Source organism: Nycticebus coucang, chromosome 11 (genome assembly GCF_027406575.1).
Source record: "Nycticebus coucang isolate mNycCou1 chromosome 11, mNycCou1.pri, whole genome shotgun sequence".
In the NCBI taxonomy this organism is placed as follows: domain Eukaryota; kingdom Metazoa; phylum Chordata; class Mammalia; order Primates; family Lorisidae; genus Nycticebus; species Nycticebus coucang.
The window spans coordinates 51,900,396-51,920,435 of NC_069790.1; the positions used below are offsets into that span (position 1 = coordinate 51,900,396).

General features: G+C 40.1%; 1 pseudogene; it reads right to left on the minus strand.

The window, feature by feature from the left end:
* Positions 1-13,576: 13,576 nt before the first annotated feature.
* On the minus strand, positions 13,577-19,655 carry LOC128598311 (40S ribosomal protein SA-like; annotated as a pseudogene).
* Positions 19,656-20,040: the final 385 nt, after the last annotated feature.

Genomic DNA, 20,040 nt, shown 5'->3' on the forward strand with positions numbered 1-20,040 from the left:
GGTGAGGAGAGGATGGTCGGCTGAGAAGGAACCATGCCGGAGTGGCAGTTCCCCAAAGCACAGAGCAACAACCATTTTTGGCAATGATACGGCTCACCCCCAAATATTCTGAAGCCACTCCTCCATCTCTCTGGGCAACCAGAGGAGGCTGGGCATCTTCTCAGGTGGCAACCACCAAGGAAAAGATCTGGGACAGAAATGCAGGCTCCGTGAGTAAAGGGTTTGCCTGAGGCAGTACGGGCCTAGGTGGACCGTGGGGACTAGAAAACGCATGTGCAGTTCCGGGTGACTCCCAGGGTGGGGCTGACCCAGAGGACTGCTTTACTTAGCCTAAGACGCATCTGGCCCTCAGGGGATCATCAGCCTATAGACAAAGGAGTGCAGGAGGCTAGAACTGACAGCTAACCGAGCTGCGAATACAAACCTTTGCAGCAGCAAAGACAGGGCCTGAGGTGCAAGTTCTGTGAACTCAAAACAGCTTCTCTTCTGCAGGGGAATTTAGCAGGGACAGAAACAAATTCCTCAAAGATGTTCTGTTCGGTCAGTAACATCAATCAGGGGTGGAGCTGGAACTGAGTGAACACCCCCCAGCCTCCATCAAGCACCCAAGGTTGTCAGGCCTCACCTCCCCCTGCTGGACAGAGGCAGAGAACAGCAGCCTGGCTGAGCAGATATAGATTTCCTTGTGATTCAGGCAGGTGCAAAACCCTGGAGTATCTGCTCTTGGAGGTAACTGGGTCACAGCCCTGCAGGGCTATCAGTGACTGGGTGTGACAGAGGTGGAAGGTGGGGAAGGAGGCATCAACCTTCCCAGACTAATCTATTTGCTGGGTGGGTCTTCCTCACTTCAAGGAGCCCCTAAGCAAGTCATACAGAAGACCCCTGCGATCTAGTTACCAGAGACCTTTTAAACTCTTCTACCTGAGACAGGTGCTGACTGAGACAATTGATTTGGACCTTTTGAACTGAGCCAATCGCCCAAGGACTATCCAAGTGGTGTCCTGGGTATGTGGTTGTAGGAAGGTTTGATTTTCCTTTTCCAATTCTTACCTGTAGAGGTGGGGTGACTTAATTGCTGGTATTTCTCCACAGCTGAGACTTCAACCCAGAGTAACTATTTAATTAGGATCAGACAGAGACCAGCTGAAAACAGATAGACACACTTAGCCCCACCACACCAAACAGGTCCCCAGTTTCTCAGGCCATAGCACTGTACGGGTGCCCGACAAAGCTCCAGGGGAAAAAAACAAACGGTGTAAAATAATCATGGGGTGGAATCGGTGGAAAAATTCTGGTAACATGAATAACCAGAATAGATCAACACCCCCAAGGAAAGTATGGCAGATATAACTGAACATCCCATTCATAAACAGCTGACCAAGATGTCAGAAATCGAATTCAGAATTTGGATTGCAAACAAGAGTAACAGAATGGAGGAAAATTTGGAATTAGAATTTGAGGAGCAATTCAAAAGTCAGAATTAGAAATTTGAGGAGAAATTCAAAAGTTGCCCAAAGAATTTAATGAATTTCAAGACAAAACCACCAAAGATTTTGACGCACTAAAGCAAGAATTTGCAGCTCTTTAAGATGTGAAAAATAAACTAGAATCCCTCAGTAACAGAGTAAAGCAAGCAGAAGAAAGGATTTCTGACATTGAAGACAAAGCCTTTGAACACTTCCAACTCTCAAAGAGAAAGAGAAATGGAGAGCAAAAACAGATCATTCTCTCAGAGAGCTCTGAGATAATTCTAAGAAGGCTAATATCTGCCTCATTGGAAACCCTAAAAGTGATTAAGTGGCCTCAGAAGGCACAGAGGCCCTTCTCCAAGAAATTATGAAAGAGAATTTTCCAGACGTGCCAAGAGATTCTGAAATTCAGATAGCAGACAGTTTCAGAACCCCAGAATGACTCAATCCAAATAAGACATCCTCCAGCCATATTATAATTAACTTCACTAAAGTTAATATGATGGAGAAAATTCTGAAAGCAGCCAGACGTAAGAAATCCATTACCTACAAAGGGAAGAATATTAGAATGACTGCAGATCTCTCTGCTGAAACTTTTCAAGCCAGAAGAGGGTGGCCATCGACTTTTAATCTCCTAAAGTGAAATAACTTTCAACCCCGGATATTGTTTCCAGCTAAACTGAGATTCATTTATGATGGAGAAATTAAATACTTTAATGACATTCATATGTTGAAGAAATTTGCCATAACCAAACGAGCTCTTCAGGATATTCTCAGACCTATTCTCCATAATGACCAGCCCAATCCTCTACCACAAAAGTAAACTCATCCAAAATCAAACTTCAACATACACAGTGGCAAAAGGATTAAAAATGTCCACTGGACTTTCGAAAAACTTGATACCCAAAACTTTACCAGACTTATCAATATTCTCCATCAATGTGAACGGCTTAAACTGTCCTCTAAAGAGGCACAGGTTAGCTGACTTGATACAAAAACTCAGGTCAGATATTTGTTGCATATAAGAATCACATCTTACCTTAAAAGATAAATATAGACTCAGGGTAAAAGGATAGTAGTCCATATTTCAGGCAAAGGGTAATCAGAAAAAAGCAGGTGTTGCAATTCTATTTGCAGACACAATAGGCTTTAAACCAACAAAAGTAAGGAAGGACAAGAAAGGTCACTTCGTATTTGTTAAGGGTAATACTCAACATGATGAGATTTCAATTATTAATATCTATGCACCTAACCAGAATACACCTCAATTTATAAGAGAAACTCTAACAGACATGAGCAATTTGATTTCCTCCAGCTCCATAATAATCAGAGATTTCAACACTTCTTTTGCAGTGTTGGATAGATCCTCCAATAAGAAGCTGAGCAATGAAATTTTAGATTTAAACCTAATCATCCAGCATTTGGATTTAGCAGACATCTACAGAACATTTCATCCCAACAAAACTGAATACACATACTTCTCAACGGCCCACGGAACATACTCCAAAATCGATCACATCTTAGGTCACAAGTCTAACCTCAGTAAATTTAAAGAAATAGAAATTATTCCTTGCATCTTCTCACCACCAGGGAATAAAATTTGAACTCAGTAACAACAGGAATCTGCATACTCATACAAAAACATGGAAGTTAAATAACCTTATGCTGAATGGTAGCTGGGTCAGAGATGAGATTAAGAAGGAAATTGACAAATTTTTGGACAAAACTACAATGAAGACATGAATTATCAGAACCTCTGGGATACCGCAAAGTCAGTCCTAAGAGGGAAATTTATAGCACAGCAAGCCTTCCTCAAGAGAACAGAAAGAGAGGAAGTTAAAAACTTAATGGAACATCTCAACTAACTGGAAAAGAAAGAACATTCCAACCTCAAACCCAGTAGAAGAAAAGAAATAACCAAAATTAGAGCAGAATTAAATGAATTTAAAACAAGAGAATTATGCAACAGATCAATAAATCAAAAAGTTGGTTTTGTGAAAAGGTCAATAAAATAAATAAACCTTTGGCTAACCTAACCAGGAAGAAAAGAGTAAAATTTCTAATCTCATCAATCAGAAACGACAAAGCCAAAATAACAACAGACTCCTCAGAAATTCAAAAAATCCTTAATGAATATTACAAGAAACTTTATTCTCAGAAATATGAAAATCTGAAGGAAATTGACCGATACTTGGAAGCACATCACCTTCCAAGACTTAGGCAGAATCAAGTGGAAATGTTGAACAGGGCAATATAAAGTTCTGAAATAGCATCAACCACACAAAATCTCCCTAAAAAGAAGAGCCCAGGACCAGATGGCTTCACGTCAGAATTCTACCAAACCTTTAAAAAGGAACTAGTACCTATATGACTCAAGCTGTTCCAAAATGTAGAAAAAGAAGGAAGACTACCCAACACGTTCTATGAAGCAAACATCACCCTGATCCCCAAACCAGGAAAAGACCCAACACGAAAAGAAAATTATATCACAGCTATGATTTAATTAAAAAAAAAAAAGAAAAGAAAATTATAGACCAATATCACTAATGAATATAGATGCAAAAATATTCAACAAGATCCTAACAAACAGAATCCAGCAACACATCAAACAAATTATACATCATGACCAAGTTGGTTTTATCCTAGGGTCTCAAGGCTGGTTCAATACATGTAAATCTATAAGTATAATTCAACACATAAACAAATTAAAAACCAAAGACCATATGATTCTCACAATTATGCCGAAAAGCTTTTGGTAAATCCAACATCCCTTCGTGATCAGAACAGTTAAGAAAATTGGTATAGAAAGGACATTTCTTAAACTGATAGAGGCCATCTAGAGCAAACCCACAGCCAATATCATATTGAATGGAGTTAAATTGAAATAATTTCCTCTCAGATCAGGAACCAGACAAGGCTGCCCATTGTCTCCACTGCTCTTTAACATTGTAATGGAAGTTTTATCCACCACAATTAGGGAAGAAAAGGCGATCAAGGGTATCCATATAGGGTCAGAAGAGATCAAACTTTAGCTCTTCGCTGATGATACGATTGTATATCTGGAAAACACCAGGGATTCTACTACAAAACTCTTAGAGGTGTACAAGGAATACAGCAGCGTCTCAGGTTACAAAATCAACATTCATAAATCGGTAGCCTTTATATATACCAACAATAGTCAAGCTGAAAAAACAGTTAAGGACTCTATTCCTTTCACAGTAGTGCCAAAGAAGATGAAATATTTGGGAGTTTATCTAACAAAGGACGTGAAAGATCTCTATAAAGAGAACTATGAAACTCTAAGAAAAGAAATAGCTGAAGATGTTAACAAATGGAAAAACATACCATGTTCATGGCTGGGAAGAATCAACATTGTTAAAATGTCCATACTACCCAAAGCAATATACAATTTTAATCCAATCCCTATTAAAGCTCCACTGTCATACTTTAAATATCTTGAAAAAATAATACTTCGTTTTATATGGAATCTGAAATAACCTTGAATAGCCAAGACATTACTCAGAAATAAAAAAAAAGCAGGAGGAATCATGCTACCAGACCTCAGACTATACTATAAATCGATAGTGATCAAAACAGCATGGTACTGGCACAAAAACAGAGGTATGGAACAAAATAGAGAACTAAGAGATAAATCCAGCTACTTACCTTTATTTGATCTTTTACAAGCCAATTAAAAACATTCAGTGGGGAAAAGATTCACTATTTAACAAATGGTGCTGGGTGAACTGGCTGGCAACCTGTGGAAGACTGAAACTGGACCCATACCTTTCACTACTAACTCAGATAGACTCTCACTGGATTAAAGATTTAAACTTAAGACATGAAACAATAATAATAGTAGAAGAGAGTGCAGGGAAAACCCTTGAAGAAATCAGTCTGGGCGAGTATTTTATGAGGAGGACCCACCGGGCAATTGAAGCAGCTTCAAAAATACACTACTGGGACCTGATCAAACTGAAAAGCTTCTGCACATCCAAGAACACAGTAAGTAAAGCAAGCAAACAGCCCTCAGAATGGGAGAAGATGTTTGCAGGTTATGTCTCTGACAAAGGTTTAATAACCAGAATCCACAGAGAACTCAAACGTATAAGCAAGGAAAGAACAAGTGATCCCATTGCAGGCTGGGCAAGGGACTTGAAGAGAAACTTCTCTGAGGAAGACAGGTCCACATCCTATAGACATATGAAAAAATGCTCATCATTCTTAATCATCAAAGAATTGCAAATCAAAACTACTTTGAGATATCATCTAACTCCAGTAAGATTAGCCCATATCACAAATTCCCAAGACCAGAGATGTTGGTGTGGATGTGGAGAAAATGGAACACTTCTACACTTCTGGTGGGAATGCAAATTAATACATTCCTTTTGGACAGATGTTTGGAGAACACTTAGAGATCTAAAAATATATCTGCCATTCAATCCTATAATTCCTCTAGTAGGTATATACCCAGAACACCAAAAATAACATTATAACAAAGATATTTGTACCAGAATATTTATTGCAGCCCAATTCATAATTGCTAAGTCATGGAAAAAGCCCAAGTGCCCATTGATCCACGAAGGGATTAATAAATGTGGTATATATACACTGTGGAATATTATGCAGCCTTAAAGAAAGATGGAGACTTTACCTCTTTCATGTTTACATGGATGGAGCTGGAACATATTCTTCTTAGTAAAGTGTCTCAAGAATGGAAGAAAAAGTACCCAATGTACTCACCCTTATTATGAAACTAATGTAGGACCTTCACATGAAAGCTATAACCCAGTTACAACCTAAGAATAGGAAGAAGGGGGAAAGGGAGGTGAGGGATAGGGGAGGTAGGTGGAGGGAGGGGGATTAATGGGATTACACCTGCAGTGCATCTTACAAGGGTATATGTGAATCTTAGTAAATGTGGAATGTAAAGGTCTTGGCAAAATAACTAAGAAAATGCCAGGAAAGCTATGTTGACTAGTGTGATGAAAATGTGTCAAATGGTCTATGAACCAAGTGTATGTTGTCCCATGATCATACTAATGTACACAGCTATGATTTAATAATAAAAAAAAAATTAAAAAAAAAAAAAGAAAGATGGAGACTTTACCTCTTTCATGTTTACATGGATGGAGCTAGAACATATTCTTCTTAGTAAAGTATCTCAAGAATGGAATAAAAAGTATCCAATGTACTCAGCCCTACTATAAAACTAATTTATGGCTTTCATATGAAAGCTATAACCCAGTTATAACCTAAGAATATGGGGAATGGGGAGAAGGAGGGGAGAGAGTGGGGAGGATGGGCAGAGTGAGGGTGATTGGTGGGATTACACCTGCGGTGCATCTTACAAGGGTACATGTGAAACTTAGTAAATGTAGAATATAAATGTCTTAACACAATAACTAAGAAAATGCCAGGAAGGCTATGTTAACCAGTGTGATGAAAATGTGTCAAATGGTCTATAAAACCAGTATATGGCACCCCATGATTGCATTAATGTACACAGCTATGATTTAATAAAAAAAAAAAAAGTATGTTCATAGAGGCTGGGCACAGTGGTTCACACCTGCAATCCCAGCACTTGGGAGGCCAAAGTGGGTGGATTGCCTGAGCTCATGGGTTTGAGACCAACTTGAGCAAAAGCGAGATTCTGTCTCTAAAAAATGGCCAGGCACTGTGGCAGATGCCTGTAGTCCCAGCTACTATGGAGGCTGAGGCAAGAGAATCACTTGAGCCCAGGAGTTTGAGGTTGCTGTGAGCTATGACACCACAGCACTTCTACCAAGGCAACAAAGTGAGACTCTGTCTCAAAGAAAAAAAAAAAAAAAGAAAGAAAAAAGGTATGTTCATAGTAGGAAAATCTTTGATCAAAATCTCAAATTTAACATAAGCAATAAGAGAACAAAGCAAGCTAATGTGTCTTCTAATTAGAGATCCTAAAAAGGGTGATGATATATAACATCACTTCTGTAGCGTTCCTGAAAAGGAAATAAAGTTTAAATGGAATCATAATAAAATCATTAGCTAAATCCAAACTGAAGGACAACGTTGATTCTTTATAAGGCCAAAAAATGCCTCTTCAGAGGCCAAAAGGCCTAAAAACTTTGCCAGAACTAAGGAGTGTAAAGAGCCATGACAAGTAAACGCAAGGCTGGATTTTTAATTTTTTTTAAAACATCTCTAAGGGGTATTATTAGAACAATTATAAAAATTTGAATATGGACAGTATATTAGGTAATAGCATTGTGTTGATATTGATGTCCTGAGTATGATATTGTTTGATTATGTCAAAGAACGTCCATTGCTTAGAAAACTCAGGCTGAAGGTGGAAGTGTCAGGAAGCCTAAACTAACTCTCAAATGGATCAGAGAAAGAATAAAAATTATATGCTGTATATTGTTTCCTACCATACGTAAGAAGGTAGTACTTAAGATCAATAATCTTTAAGTCCCAGGAGAGCTGTTTGTAACATGAATGGTAACAGAGAGAAAGTGAGTGTACAAGTGCAAACGTGACAAAACATTAATAAGTGAATGTAAGTAACAAGTTTATGGATATTTATTGTACTATTCTTGGCTGTACTTTTCCAATGAGATTGAACTTTATTTGGGGCTACATTGTAATTTTTTATATTTTATTTTTTAATCGACAAATAATAATTGTACATATGTATGGGATACATAATGATGTTTCAGTATGTGTAATACAGAGTGATCAGATCTGGGTAATTAGTAAATCCATCACCTCAAACATTTATCTTTTCTTTGTATTGGGAATGTCCGATCTCCTCCTTCTAACTATTCAAAACTATGTAATATTATTCTTAACGGTTGTTAACATTGATATAGAACACTGTAGGATGACTGTAGTTAATGATAATATTTTTTGTGATTTAATTCTGGGAAATGTCATTTGAGAAAGTCTTGTAAGTTCTAATTGGGATCTGCTATCCTAGGAGAAGGAGGAGGAGCAAACCAGAGAAAAATACGTATTGAAGCTTAATGAATCAACCAGTGAAAAATAAACAACCCAGTTCATGTGTTACAAGGAAGGTGGTCTGAAGCAGTGAGTTCCCAGAGGTGTGGGGCTGGAATTCATGCTCCTCCCTCTCTTCTCTTCTCATTATACAACATAGTTTCTCTTTAAGATTATAAAAAATAGCTCAGGCTAGAGGGAGGGGCCGTTTCCTCCTAACAGTGGCAAAGTCTGCAGTCTAGACCTTTATTCTTCTGAATTGCCTTTCCAGTTGGGACCAGAGAAATGACTGTCAGTGCATCTGTAAACCTGGTTGCTCTGAGCTCTGGTAGCATGCCATTCACAAGGCCACACGTGGGCCCCACAGGACAGCAGCCTGGATTGTTATCTGAATGTATTCTCCTCCCCGAATGGAAGTGGGTCAGCACATCCACATCTGACAAAGGTCAGACTTCAGAGCTTCTCTCAGCACCCCAGCTGTTTCCCTTATGTTATTACCTTTCCAGGGCTCCATGGACTCTATTTTGAGATTTTTAAAAAGTGGGAAAGTTGGCATGGTGTCTGTGATCCATTGAAATGCATTTTCTAAAGGAAAACACTCCTTTAAAAAGTGGGAAGTCTGATGCCCTCCCTTTCTTATGCCCCTATGCTTGACCTTCGACTGTGTTGAACCTGGAATGTATGTAGGTGCCTGTCAGATGTGGAAAGAAACAATATGCCCTGGAATTCATTCCGACACTGACTGGCCCAGCCTAGACTGTTCTTAGATTCTTTCTTCTTTCTACACACTTGTTTGGCACTAAGCCATTTGTAAAAGTGTATCTCTGCTTTTAACATTTTCTACTATGTTAAAAACCTGAACCCAGAACAAAACATAGGAATTTCAAAAGTTTCAAGGTTGTCAAAGTGAATTGCCTCATCTCTGCATTTCTCCTGTCTCACCTCTAAAATAGTGTTCTTTCACTGAGCTGCTGGGAATGAAATGAGAATGTGAACTTCTCTTTTGATCATGAACTAGAGAACAGGGGCTTCCTCATTTATCTCTGTGTCACAGCACCAAGGACTTTAAAAACCTGTTTGGTTGAATATCATACCTGTCGACGGAAAGGAAGCCATGCTCAGTAAAATAATTTCAGGTTTATTCTGAGCCAAATTTGAGGAACATGACTCAGAGCCACAACCACAAAGGCTTAAGCAAGTGAACTCACGCTGAGGGGGTTACAGTTTGATTTTAAACATTTCAGAGAGACAGGAATTAAAAATCAATACATGAAAGGCATACATTGGTTTGGCCCAAAAAGGTAGGACATGTGGAAAGAGGGAGCTTACAAGGAATAGGTGGGTTTAAAGATTTCTTTAGCTGACAATTGGCTGAAAGAGTTAGGCTTTGTCCAAAAGACAAGGAGTCAGTGAAAGGAATGCTTTCTGCTTCACAGATAAAGGGTCTGTTAATTAGAGACAAAGTACCAGACGGACTCAAGTAGTTTGTTATGGATATGAAGGACCCACAGGTAGGTCTTGCATAGCCTTAGGAGCAGAGCCTGTTAGTCACAAAGGACATCTCTAAGAAGGAGAGGGGGTATGATGAGGCATGTCGGATCTCCTTTCTCAGGGCCAGCAACTCAGTTTTAGGGATCCCTTGGCCAAGACGGAGTTCAGTTGGTCAGTCACTGGGGGGAAGCCTTAAGATTTTCATTTTAGTTCACATACCTTAATATAAATAGATGTCTCAACAAAAACAGTCTCCGTATAGCCCAGGGACGAATGTTTTGACTCATAGCCTCCATAAATAAATGCTGCTATACTGATGTGGTAGTTCCATTTTCTTGTAGCTATTTGTGCTGCTGTTTTTATACTGAATATAAACAGTTCTTACACATACACAAAAATACCGATTTGAGTTTAAACACACTGCATTGCTGTCTTCTGATTAGACGGCTAAGATGAACAGAGAAATACAAATATTATTCAAATATCATTATAGGTTAAGACGAAGGTCAGCAAACTTTCTGTGTAAGGCCCAATAACGAATATCTAGGATTGTGGGCTAAATGGGCCCTGTCACAACTACTCAACACTGATCATAATGGGAACCCCCATAGACAATATAGAAATGAATGAGCATGGCTGTGTCAATAAAACATTATTTATGGACACTGGCACTTGAATTTTATATAATTTTTTGTGTGTCAAAAAATATTCTTTCTGAGGTTTTTGTTTTAAACATTAAAAAATGTAAAAAAAAAAAAAACATTCTTAACTCAGACTACTAAAAAGTAGTTTGGAGTTAGGATATTGTTAGGTTATCATTTCTATTCAAATATTGCATGAATTTACCAAGCATTTTTATATCAACCTATAATCCAACTTCTAAAAGCACGAGTTAAATAGGTATAGAATTAAAATTCGTATTTTAAAAAAAGAAAGGGTTAAGACAAATTATTAGGTGCTTTTTTAGAAGGCGGTCCTTTATCAGAAATCCGCTGATTTGTTTTTCATTATTTTCAAATAACAATAGAAATTTCTAAAACTATCAGTGAACTGTAAAAATTATTTTCACTTATGTAGGTGATTTCAAGTGATTAAAAATTAGACATGCTTCAATAGGTCTTAATGGTTTCATAGGCACTACTTAAGAGCAAGCATATTTATTCATTCATTTTACATAAGGATCCAGACATACACATAAATACTAACAACTTTAGAAGTGCCATACATGTTTGTTTGTTTTTTAGAAAGAAGCATGTATTTTTTTTCTTAACCTGTAATCATCCCAGTTGGGTGGGCTTAAAATACATCAATGGAAAAGAGAACTCTGCATACCCAGGGAAAGCTAAAATAGACTCTCCTAAAGAAAAAAGGAGCATATTAAATTGGTGGTCACCTCTCTTTAGATGATTTGCCCAAACCTTCAAAGCTCTGTGCTTGAAAAACTGTGCCAATATTTCTCACTTTATGTTGCAAGGGGTGGGGAAAATGAGAATTATTAGCTTAACAAATATTTACTAAATTCCTCTTATATGCCAAGGACTGCTCACTCATTGGCAAAGTACTGGTGAACCAGGCAAGCAAGGTCTCTATTCTCACAGAGCTTATATTGTTCTAGTAAGGGAAGATGCACAAAGAAAGAACAGTGTTAGATAATGACACTCTTGATAAATCCTATGCAAAGCAAAGGATTTTATTGGCTAATATGGCAGAGGGTAAATACCAGGAAGGCTAGTTAAACCAAGAGTCAGACAAAGATCTCTTGGGGAGCCTGGACATGGTGGCTCACCCCTAGCCCTTGGGAGGCCAAAGCGAGTGGATCACTTGAGCATAGGTTCAAAATAGCCGAATGCTGTGGTGGGTGCCTATTACCCCAGCTACTTGGGAGGCTGAGGCAAGAAAATCGCTTGAGCCCAAGAGTTTGAAGTTGCTGTGAGCTATAACATCATGGCACTCTACCGAAGGTGACAAACTAAGACTGTCTCAAAAAAAAAGATCTCTTGGGGAAGGTGACCCTAAACTTGAGATTTAATTGACAAGAAGAAACTGGTGCAACAAGAGCAGGGGGTGTACATTCCCGGCGGAGGGAACTGCTAGCGCACAGCCCTGAGGTGAGAAAGACTTGCTCCATCGGAGAAACAGAAAGGGTATCTCTATGTAGTGTTGTGTAAGCCAGGATAAGAAGTTTGGATTTTATTCTAAGTGCAGTGAGACAAGAACTTAATGAAGGAGATTAGTAAGAAAGGTATTATAGTAGTATATATGTTTGCAGAAAAACAAGGCCCAGTGGAGAGAAAGAGCACCCAAACACTGTATTTAAGAGGAAAAAGGCTTTATTTCAGCCTGCGGAGCTTATGGCACAGAAGAATTCAAAATGGTCACACTCCCCGACTGGCTTTGTTTTTCCCTTTTTACCTGCAGCCAAAAAGTTCCAACCCACATGTACCTTTCTTATTGGTCAGTTTGAATTAAGCTGGAGAAGCTATTCCGGCCCCCACAGAACTACAGGGTTTCACAGAAGTAGAAATTTCCAGGTTCCAGGAAGTTAAGTCTACCAATTCCTAAGAGCTGAGTCACCATGGAGAAGACCCTGCAGGTGTATTCTTGGGGTCTCCTTGAGAAGACCTCTGTTCTCCTAGAGCTCGTCCTTCCTGGGGATCCTCTCTTAATATAAGAGGTGACAGAGTTGTGAACAGGGGAGTAACAACAGAGGAGATTAGACGGAAATGGAAATGGAAAAGGTAGATGTGTTTTGAAGATAAAAGCAACAGTTCCGCACAAGGTTTGATGTGGGAGGCAAAGAAAAGAGGAATCAAAGATGACTCCTCAAATTTTATCTAGCAACTAGATAGATAAAGTTGCCATGTGCTGAGTAAGATGACAGGAAACCGGGCTTTGGATGGCATAGATCAAGAGTTCTGTCTTAGTCATATTGAACTTGAGATGCTATATTAGTGTTGGTAGATAGCAAGGGACCTCGAAGACTCTCCTCAAGATGAAAGTGGGTGCCTTGCCTTGGTGCTGCCTTGAGCAATTGCCCCACTGGGAAGAAGGACAAGGCTGGGCAGTCTTGGTACAACCTCAACTTCATCCTGCCCTGAGCAGCTACCACTCCTGGGGGCAGGAGGGACCCCCTGCTATTCTACTAAAGAATGCAAGGAATCCCCCTGCCTGCATGCCAGGCAGCCCAGGCACAATAGGACTTAGAAAGTGACCTTGAGTAATCTAAGGCTAGTTAATTATCATGTCACTAACTGTCCATCACAATGGCGCCATGGCAAAGTCTGAACCCTGAGCAGAGTTCAATCCAGACGGTATCAAACAGGACACCAGACCATTACCAGAACCTTTTTTTTTTTTCAGCTGATGTTTATTTTCTGACAACCTTATTTCCTTATTTAAGAGCTTGTGGAAGAACAGCTTAAGGCCACTCAGTGGTTGTGCCTACCCATTCAGTGGCCTGAGCAGTGGGAGCTGCAGACCAGTCTTCAGTGGCAGACTGGGCACTCCAGTCTTCAGGGGGCACATGCTGAATGGGCCCAGAGGGCACCTGCAGCCTGCTGACCAGTCTGCAACCTCGGGTTGAGGAGCAGTAAACTCAGGATCTGGAGGAGTCCATTCACCCTGAAATTGCTCCTCAGTCACAGCTTTCTCAGCAGCAGCCTGCTCTTCCTTTTCAATCTCTTCAGGATCTCTATAGAAGTAAAAATCAGGCATGACCTCCCACAGTTGTTTGTGGGAGATGGTGCCCCGCATGTGGAGAACTTTCTAGGCTATGTCCACCACATCAGACCTACCGAGTGAGCTCCCTTGTTGCATGGGATGGCGATGTTCACATAATGGACAGGAGAAACTATGTTACACAGGGCAATGGTAGGCAGGTTAACATGAGACACTTCTGGGAGAAGCTGGTGGTCAGCTCTGGGATCAGTAACTACCAGAAGATGCAGCTCCCGGAATGCTGTCGGGCCCTGGTTAGTGAAGGTTCAGGGATTTCAGCATCCAGCAACAGGAGTGGCTCCAGTGGCAGCAGCAAACTTCAGCATAGCTCCCTGGCCAGTATTCCTGGAGGATAAGACACTGACAACAGCATGGTTTTCAATGGTAACAAAAGCACAAGCTGCCAACAGAAACTTCTCCCAGGCCCTCTTCAGATTTATGATGGAGATGCCATCACTTTTCCTTTCGTAGATGTACTGTTCCACTTGGAAGTCAAGGTTGGTGCCACCTAAATGGCTTCCTGCTGAAAGGAATTTGAGGATATCCTCCTCCTTCATTTAAAGCAGTGGTTCTTAACCTGTGGGTCGCAACCCCTTTGGGGGTCAAACGACCCTTTCACAGGAGTTGCCTAAAAACATCCTGCATATCAGATATTTACATTACGATTCATAACAGTAGCAAAATTACGGTTATGAAGTAGCAACAAAAATATTCTTATGGTTGGGGGTCACCACAACATGAGGAACTGTATTAAACAGTGGCAGCATTAGGAAGGTTGAGAACCACTGATTTAAAGGACCTCAGGGGCTCTGGACATTGTGAAAGTTTCCCTTTAAGCTACGATGAGATTCCAGAACAATGCCATATGGACCCTCCCTGAGCAGCACGGAAAGAGAACCTTTTTGTTATGTCCTCTATGGCGAACATACTTTGTTCCTGCTCTGTAAACCTATCTATCTCTTCCCCCAATAAACTTCATTTCATGTTTCCCTTGCTTTTAGTCATTCTTCAGCCAAGAGCACACCACGAATCAAAAACACAGACAACTGGGAGCCCAACCTTAGTCTCTAAGGCCATTGTAACAAATCACAAACTAGGTGGCTTAAAACAATAGAAATTGATTCTCACAGTTCTGGAGGCCAGAAGTTCAAAGTCAAAGTGTGAGCTGGATAAAAATTTCTAATTAATTAGTTCTAATCCTACATCTTTTGAAAATTGTAACTGAGAGAAAGCAAAAAATACATAACAAGAGCAGAAAACATCTTCAAGCAGAGAGTGAAAGGGAGCAGAATATGCCACCCCAAAACATACCACTTTCCCTTATGGATTATTTTGAGCTGATTATTTTGAGAAATAGCAGACATGGTAGATGCTCTTAAAACAACAGAAGTTATCCTTTTTTTGAGATGAATTTACATTGATGAAGAAAATCTTCATTTGCAAAAGTGTCTCTGTTGGACCTTCTCGCGTGGGCAAGGCCTACTTGAGGCCTAAAGGAACTTCCTAAGCCTGAGTCGAGTTGGTGCTGTCCGCGCACTTTCGCATAGGAGTGACTCAGCAAGACCAGACCTGAAACAGCCTCTGCCTGGATACAGGTGACGGGGTTAGATTTTATTGGCTTGAAGCCTGTCACCTCATTTTACGTACCCCCTCCTTCCTGCTTCCGCCCTTTGCCCCCTAGCCGAAGTGTATAAATATTGCAGCGTGTTACAATAAAGGTGAGATCCTGCTTCGACAGCCTCCCGGCTCCGTGTGGTTTTCTTCCAGCCGCCAACACTCGCCATCCCGCTCAGCCCCTGGGACGAGGTCGGGCTGGCCCCGATCTTCCCCCAACTGCGACTGCTGGAGGACCCAGCATGTCTCCTCTGTACCAGGAAAAGAAAGATGATTAAGTCACAAGAACAAACCTTACCCATGAACTTTTCCTGGTCACCTTCACATACGTAGCCTTCCCCAGACCCTTCTCTCTTTTGTCTTTAGCTGAAGATATTTAAACCTGAATTCTAAGCTACCTTGGAAAGTCACTCTTTCCTGAGTTTTCCCCCACACATATGTGAAGTAGACATGTTAATAAACTTCTGTTTGTTTTTCCTCTTATTAATTTGTCTTTCGTTTAAGGTGTTCCCATTTATAGGGGTCAAAAACTTCGAAGAGTAGAGAAAAAAATATTTTTCCCCTCCCACAATAGCCTGGATTTAATTTAACACTGCAGCTTACTAGCTGCAAGACTTTGGAAAAATTATTCGAATGCTGCATGCCTCAGTTTCTCCACCTGTAAAGTGGTCCTACAATGCAATTCTGACACTAATTACTTGGAGTTAGGTCAAACTGCACAGCTTAAGAACTCAGCACCCTCAAGACTTCCCTCTCTTTAAACACCAGCCACAAACCCAGGAGTTCCCAGGCCACCTGCACTTCTGACCAAATGGCTGCAAATTTGGACACTCACACTACCTCTCAAGGCTTGATAATTTTCTAGAACAACCCATAGAACTCAGGAAAACACTGTACAATCTGATTATAGCAAAAAATAAATAAAATAAAATAAAATAAAACCCAAACAAACAAAAACATACAAACTAGAATCAGTAAAAAGAAAAGACAAATAGGGAACAGCCTGGGAGAGTCTCACATTGGAAGCTGCCATGACTTCTCCTTGTGGGATCAGGACACACTACCCAAAGCCTCAGTGTCCAGAGATTTTATTGGAGCTAGATTATATAAGCATGATTTCTAGGGTCATTGACCATGTTATGGAATTCAGTCTTCAACCTCCCTCCCCTCCCAAGAGGTTGTTGGGCTGATAAGTGTATTACATGGGTTCAAGTCCAGCCCCTAAGCACATGTCTGGTCTTTTTTAGCATAGTCAGAACTTATCCCAAAACTATCTATGGACCCACCATGAGCCATCTTATTAACGTAAACTATCTGAACCCACCATGAATAGCAAAGACACTATCACTCAGGAAATTCCAGGGATTTAAAGGCTCCTTCCCATGATCCAGGGAGAGAGGCCAGCCAAATTCTTTACTATGTGGCAGGATCCAATGGCAAAATCTACTTCAAGGGCTGTTCTGAGGATTAAGAACTCTAGAAATATTAGCCATTATTGTTTCTAGAGTTTGGCACTCTAGAAATATTAGCCATTATTGTTTACTATTAGATGTTTCTTTATATGGTATGTACTATTAAATCTCATTTGTATTTTCCTCTCAAAGCAAGATAACCCGCCTTGACATCTCTAAATGTAATAGACCCCATAGGAGATTCTTGCAAAAGCTTCACTACACCTAATTTTCAGGTACCTTTGCAAGATCTATACCAAGTTTTTAATATCACACTGTTGTGTACCAGAGTGCAGTTCTTCTATAAAGCCTAAACGTTACTGAATACCCGGGGAATTACTAGCAATCTATGTTCTAGATTAAACTTTCCAGCTACAGTAAAACATAACCAACTTATAATTTGTATTTTTTTATTCATTATTTCAATAAATGTTTGCTTAATGCCAGATACTACTCTAGTTGTCGAAGCTATAGCAGTGAACCAAACACAGCTATTGCTTTCTTGAGCTCCTAGTCTTAAGGGAAATTCGTATAATAGCCACATGTTAAAAATACATATGTTTTTAATTTACATATTGTAACCCATGTATGTATGGTGAAAAACAAAGCTGAATTAGGGAATGGCAAGTAAAGAAGGATTCCACGTTTAATTGGGTGGTCAGAATGGTTTTCTCCAAGGAGGTAGTGTTGATTTTCCTGGCAGGTGCCTACATGCTAAAATGTCAAGGTTTTCAGCAGCTGCCTGCATCTTTGGTTCTTGGAGTGCTCTTGGTTGATGAATGACCAGATACCCCATAGTTACACCAGTGTGAAACAAAGTTTATTGAGAAAGAGAAAGCTAGGTTTGCAGAGTAAGAGCAAGATATGAGCCTACAGAGCAAGGTACTTTTTCTATAGACAGCAAACAGGCCCCACTGTCGCCATAAGAAACAAAATAAAGAGGCTTGGGTTATGGCCAATACTTTGACTTTGTACTGTATGGATTAAGCCTACCTCATGGTTCAGGGGTCACCTTGGAAGCAGAGTCTTACTATGCATGTGGACCTCCCATGAGCCTCTCTTTGAGCCCGTGGGGGTTGGGTGTGGACTGCAATGTAGATTTAAGCTAATAACACAATAATTAATCTGAAGGCTATTCTAGGTCACCATTAAGACTCTAATGTACCTGCTGCTAGGCTACAGAGTCTGCTACATCCTTTGCAGTTGGCACGCTAAGTTGTGACTGGTAGATTGGTAGCATGTTCCCTCCTCCCCAGGTGTGAGCAATCACTTAGGTCAGAATTAAGGTGGGCAGGTCCTTTTCCTTTATCCCTGAAGGGAGCCAGATTTCTAACTGCCTGCCTAACAGCAGCATTGAAGGTAAATCTGCAATGAAGTGGCTCCATTGGCTCCTGACCTGTGCGTGCATGGCAGTTCTGCCCTCCGACGTCTGTACACATCGTCTTTCTTCCTCACCTTGTCTCCACATTAAACCAGTTCAGCCTGTTTATAGCTTCCCATTCCTCCCACATGTCAAGGTCAGTTTGAAATTCAGGGATGTTCTCCATCCAGTCATTTAGAGTCAACATCAAACTTGATAAAAGCATAATGCCGATATTGATGTTTCAAGGATTTTAGTCAGAAAGAGTAGTTAAGAGCTTGATTTTGTGGAGAAAACACAGGGGCCAAACAGCATCAGAGTTTTGGGCTTTGTCTTTTTACTCTTCAATTGCAGGTTTTAGTTAATATCAAGTTATTTATCAGAGACCATTTGGAATATTGTTTTCTTTATATTCCATTTGACTTCACATCATTTCTTCACGATAAAGTCTCTTTACTACAGAAGCTCTTTTTACAGATAACCGAGCCTAAGAGTGAAACCCGGGCACTGGAAGGAATTACAGCTGATTCTCTTTCCAGAGGGATATAACCCTGGCCTCTTGCCTGGAACCAGTGAAGCATGAGGCACACGACAGTCCTGTATTTCAATCAAAGCTCCAAGACTACTCTCTGGCAGTTGGGAGGCAGATTGCCAAGTGCAAGGCTTTCTCATCTACTCCAGCATCTATTCAGGGCACACAGCCCTCAGATAATAAATGATGGGCTACTGAAGCCATTAACAAGAGGAAAATGCATTGATAGCTTATCTTCTCTTCACAAAAATTCAGCAGAAATATCCATCAAACCCACTGTGAAAGAAAGATACATATATCAAAGAAAAAAAGAAATGAAGGAAGGGAGGGGAAGAAAGAAGGAAAGAAAAAAAAGGAAAGGAGGGAGGGAGGGAGGGATAAATTAGCAAAACCATATCCTCTTTAACTCTCAAAACACAGCAGTAGGAACAGATAGACTCCTTGGTTAAAATCACGGAAGGGGCAACGTTCGGCTTTGTTACTGGATAGCAGGGCTGTCCATTACACACCATTACAAACAGAATCGCCTGAAGAAAGAAGCAGAGACGCACAATCAAAGCATCTATTGAGGCATGGAATACAGAGCCCCAGCAATCACTAGGCGAGCACTGCAGTGACAATACAATTTTAAATCCATTTGATAGGCAAACTACATCAATTGAAATTTCTCAGGATGAATGAGTTTAAAACTTGTTATCTGCAGAGCAGCCTATTCTGCCATACCACTTTATTTATTCAGATGGAGATTGGAGAATATGGGTAAACATTGCAGCTCTGGCCTCAACATGCTTTGTAGATAAATCAGTTTAGTATTTGTTCTCTATACCTTTGCATGAGGTTCTTTTCCACTGTAGAAGAAAAGGAGAATGGAGAAAAGGGATATCTTTAAAAGATACCATGCATCGAACAGTGAAATGGCAAGACATGTTTACCATACAAGCCGTATCCATACTGGAAGGCATTCTGTCATTTAATGTTCCCACTTCAGATTTTGAAGAGCTGGGAAGTGCTCTAATCTGTTCCAGCAGTCTAACAGTTGCCATGTGTCGGAAAGCACCAGTCAGCCAGAACACACAGCAAGGTAACATCACAAAGGGCAGGTCATAAAATACATATTTGTTTTGTGGTTAAATTTTCACATTTTCTCTTTTCTCCCATTGGGAACCTAGTTATTTTCAGTCTACTCAAGTGTCTAAAATGGAACTGAGGGACAAAATGTTCCTGTTCAATAAAATTAATTCTTAAAAGACTTGTGATTGAAGAAGGTTGGAAACATTTTCTAAGGAGATGATGAAAACTACAATATGAAATCTAAGCTTTCAGTGTGAAATTTTCACCACAACGCTGATGAGTAGTCTGCAGATATTTTTTTCACTTACTGAAAGTCACAATGGATTGGAACTAGACAAAGGACCCTGTTTTGATACA